Source organism: Lissotriton vulgaris, chromosome 3_1, assembly GCF_964263255.1.
Source record: "Lissotriton vulgaris chromosome 3_1, aLisVul1.2, whole genome shotgun sequence".
In the NCBI taxonomy this organism is placed as follows: Eukaryota; Metazoa; Chordata; class Amphibia; order Caudata; family Salamandridae; genus Lissotriton; species Lissotriton vulgaris.
Genome location: NC_141689.1, coordinates 975,772,078 through 975,777,063, shown reverse-complemented (window position 1 = coordinate 975,777,063; position 4,986 = coordinate 975,772,078).

The following is a 4,986-nucleotide window of genomic DNA, read 5'->3' as shown; positions in this document are numbered from 1 at the left end:
TGGTAAAACACCCGTAAAACGGGAACAAATTCCTTTCTGGTTAGCACAGAAAATCACTCAAATAGAGGCAGTATTTCCTGATACTACCCCTATTGAGAAACACAGAATCTTGACCATCTGCCTTCCTATGGGAATCGCACCACACATAGAGGACTGTGACACTTGGGGTACAGTCTTTGCTTCCATTTACACAAAAACACACGGTGTTCCGTCTATGGCGGTAATACCAGAAGTGCTAAAACAGATTCAAAATGAATACGGTCCAGAGCCCGCTTTAACTCTTGGTATGAAATTACTGAAAGACTTCAAGCAGGTCTCGGCTATATTATTAGCCAACATAAAGGGAGAAGCAGCATCTGTGGCGATCCGCCAGAAGTTGAAGGAAACAGATATAACAGATCAGCCAGTTGAGCTTGCCAGAATCATAGAAAAATGCTATGAAGAATTAGGTAGAGACAGCTTGGGTGGGAAACCAGTAAAGCCCCAACTGCTCGAAAATCCTGAAAAATTATTTATTAAAAATAATTTAAACACTCCTAAAAAGAGCTGGGATGGAAATAAACAATCCACTCCCAAGGAAAAAGTTTTCCAGTCCAGAGGAAGGTCTCCTCGACGGAGGGAAAGAACTCCGACTCAAGAACACCAGTCTCCCCAGAGGGAGCCCTCTGAGAAAAGATATAACCTTAGAAATAGGGATAATTTGAAAAAACCTGATAGATATCAAAGTATTGATACACGTCCCTCTCGATCTTTTTCGCAGAAATCGGAAAGAAGAGGACGGTCAGACCCAGGAGAGCACACAAAGTCCAAAGACAAGGAACCTGCTCAGAGTAAAAAATCTCAATTTCCAAAAAAGAAGGTAGCCAGTATTAGAGTAATCAACCATGCCGAGAATACTGAGGACACAGTTTAAAAACGGGGAGTGGGCATTGACAATGTTGGACAGTGCAGCAGAAATCAGTATAGCCCGCAAGATCCTGATGAGTCATCTGGAGACAGTGGACACGAATGAATTCATTCAGGTTGAAACTGCCGACACCAGAATTAGCGAGCCCCATAAAATATACGAAATAACATTACGTATAGAGGGTGATAAGACTAGGAAAATAAGAGGTCTATTTTGGGATAAACTCTCAAAAGGCTACAATATTCTGTTAGCTGAAAAAGATTGGCCCCCAGAGTTTGTCAGGGAGTTCCCTCGTGGCGAAGAAATGATTATGCCTGCCTTCTCGAATCACATTCCGATTCACAAAAAATATACTTATGCAAGGAAATGGGCAGTAGCCCAGGCACCGGCATTATATAAAAATCATGTAGGATGGGATGAGGACTCACCTCCCCACAAAATACAATTAAAAAGTGAACCAACTGCCCAACGGCAGTATCCCATTAGCTAAAAAACAAGTCAGGGAGATCTTAGATCAACTTGAATACCAGGGGGTGATTGAAACATGCACCTCTCAAATGAACAATCCTTTGTTTCCTGTCTCCAAGCCAGACAATTCATATCGTCTAGTTTTGGACTACAGACATCTTAATGCATGTTGCAAAACTTTTGCAGTACAAAACTCGCAATGTGCAGCCCTAATGAATAACATAGTTAGGAAAAAATATAAAACGACATTAGACATATCTAATGGTTTCTTTTGTCAAAACATTGCACCAGAAAGCAGATATTTGACCACTTTCTCAGCATTTGGGTCACAGAAAAAATTCTGTCGACTCCCACAGGGGTTCAAGAACAGCCCAGGACTATTCTCAGCTAGGGTAACATAGTTACTACAAATATATGATGATGAGGCATTATCTTACGTAGATGATATCTATCTCACAGACGACGACTTGGATACTCACTTGAAAAGAGTGAACACCATTATACTTGGGTTTGCAGCAGAGGGTTACAAATTCAACTTTAAAAAGTCTCGAATTGCCCATCTGACAGTACTATTCTTAGGGTACGAATTATCAAGTGAAGGAAAAAGCCTAGCGGACAACTTCTTAGAAAGTGCGCTGTACTCCAAGCTCCAAAAATGCTGAAGAATTTACAATCCATACTAGGTTTTCTGAATTTCGGAAGAACATACATTCTAAATTACGCAGAGAGGGTTAAACCTCTCTACGATCTAATTAAACCTGATTTTAAACAAATCAATTGGACTCAAAAACACACAGAAATTTTGAGATCACTGCAAACAGACATGTTAGCTAAAACTAAATTAGATACACGTGACAACACACGCGGTCTTGTAATCCGAGTCATCCCAGGAAGATGCGGATTCACGTACCTAACCTCTAATGAGGGAGAAAAGGTACCAATTTCAATTAAATCTCACTTGTACACACAAGCAGAAAAGCATTCAGTCTCACAGAAAGAACTGTGAAAGCAGTGCAAATTGCATTAGCAAATGAAAGAGAACTAGCACACGGCAAACGGATTAATATCCTCACAGCGGAATCCGCCTTCGAGGCGCTATTCAGCCCAGTAAACCTGCCTACAGTGTCACTGGATCCGAAATGGATACAGTGTGTAGATTCTCTAGGAGCGGAAGATGTGAAATACTATTTCGCCCCGCAATTCGAAGAACTGAATGATTTAGAATATGAAGAAGAATATCCTCTGCCAATCGAACTTCTGCCTCTCCCACAGTACGCCTGTATAATCTATACAGATAGATTTGTACAGCATTTCAACGTAGAGAGCAAATCCTACGATGCAGCCTGTGCGATTGTTAAAGGTCGTTGGCTGTGCGGTAAATTCAGACCGAAAGTAACAAAAACTGAATCATTGAGAAACTGTTCGGCTCGAAGAGCTGAAATCAGATGTTTAAAGATGGCGCTCGAAAATGCAGAACGTGAATTCCCCACACTTATCGTGTGCGATTCTCATTTATGCGTCAACTCTTACAATAATAAACTGCAGAGTTGGATTGAAAACGATTACAAAGATGACACAGGCGCCACAATAAAGCATAAATTGCTCTGGAAACAGGTAGCTCTTTTACACAAAGAACTACAAAAGACTCACGTGATACACGCACAGAGTCTTCAACGTGATGGCGTTCACGTTGCAGGGAATTCATTGGCTAACACAGCCACAGCGGAAGCAACTAACCGGGCTTCCGTAGCCACAAAAAAGCATACAGAAAAATACATTGACGGGGAAACCATGCTGGCAGTAAAAACGACCGTAAAAGGCGACTGTGCAGCACTACCCGTGAACTATCCACTCAATATGCATACGTAATCGATGCAAACTCCGTTCCTTTTGCTCGAATTCCTGGAGTGGAGGATAGGGTAATTCCAAACACGAACAGGAGAATATTATTAATAGCAGACGCACACATGGGTGAAGGTCCAAGGCACATTCAGATGAGAAAATCCCTGACTGAATTGCAATCAGTATACTGGTGGCCGGGGATGAGCGTGCAACATCAGATATATGTAAAGAACTGTCCGGACTGTGATAGGGATCGCAGTAATGAACCGGTCCTGCCTGTTGCACAGTTACCATTTATAGAAAGGGTAATGATGTCCGCAAGCCATTCAGCGCCCTATTAATCAGTTAAGACTAAACACACTTAAAAAATGAGGCCTCCAGCGCTCGGCTGACGCTAGAACTGTTATAAGAGAGATCTGCGAGTCTATATCGGCACATACGCAATTACCACGTTCCATTCTGACCAGGGTCCTGCTTTTAGCTCTCGAGCTTATGGGGAGGCCATGGCCAGCATGGGAATTGGGTTGCGGTATTCTTGTCCGTCGCACCCCGAAGGGAATAGTGTGGTAGAAAGAAAAAACCGGGACATAAAGCGATCTATAACAGCGAAGGTATTAGGTTCAGGCGCTGGGTGGGTCAAACATTTAATAAGTGTCCAGTCCAGTCTTAACAATTTGCCAAGAAAATCTCTAAAAGGTTTCAGCCCATACGAGCTATTGTTCGGAATTAGAATGAGAATTCAGGACTTAGATAGTCAGGTGTCAGTGGTACAAGAAAAAACAACAGACTTTGACATCAAAGATCGTTTGGCTGTTTTACAGGAACTGAATGAAACAAGAAAATCCTTAAGCAACATAAAGTTAAAGCAACAGCCAGATACCACTGATGAGGCACCACAAGCAACAGCCCCAGCAAGGCCTGTCTGGATTCCAAAGATTGGGGATCTAGTCAGAGAAAAAATCGCGGTGAAGAAGGAATTTGGGCCTTCTTACAGAAAAGCAGTACCTGTCTTGGCAGTCACCGGAACAAGATCAGTTGTACTACCGCCCCTTGCTGGTAAAAAGGAGAACAGAGTCGTGTCTATCGACCTGGTAAAACCACAACCATGTGGCCTATAATCAACAGTAGGCCCAGTGGACTCCCAAGAAACAACAGAATACACAAACTTGCAACAATCCAAGAGGTTCAAACTGAAAGACTAATCACATTCAATCAGCCTGCAGTGCACAGAGAAGGACTATGCAATAATGCCATGGAACTCGTGCCTCTTGAGTCACAGATTGAAACAGTTCGTCAAGAATCACCAGTCTACAATAATGTGGCATCAGAAAGTGCTACCGAAAGACAGATTGAAGGAACAATCCCAACAATTGACAGAACTGCCTCTGGTTATTTCATCAACTTCGACAACTTCTCTGAAGATCAAAACGACCCCGAAGTGATGCCAGAAACAAAAAAGTATTCTAAAGAAAATACAACAGGACTCCTTCAACAAATTATAGAATTATATCTGGATACACCGTTGATTGAGCATTGGATTATTTCAGGGGTATTTATACTCCTACTATGCCTAATTTTAGTTTTAATTTTAGGAAAGTTTATTAACACAGCAAGTCAGAACATCAACCTAGTCCTCAAACCACACAGATCATCCCACGTGAAGAAAAGAGAACTGCCAACAGTAAATGTCACAGCAATTCCAATACCTGGTGGGGTAGTATGGGAGAAAACTGACTATGAGATCTATGGTCCGGTCGAAATCCTGAAGT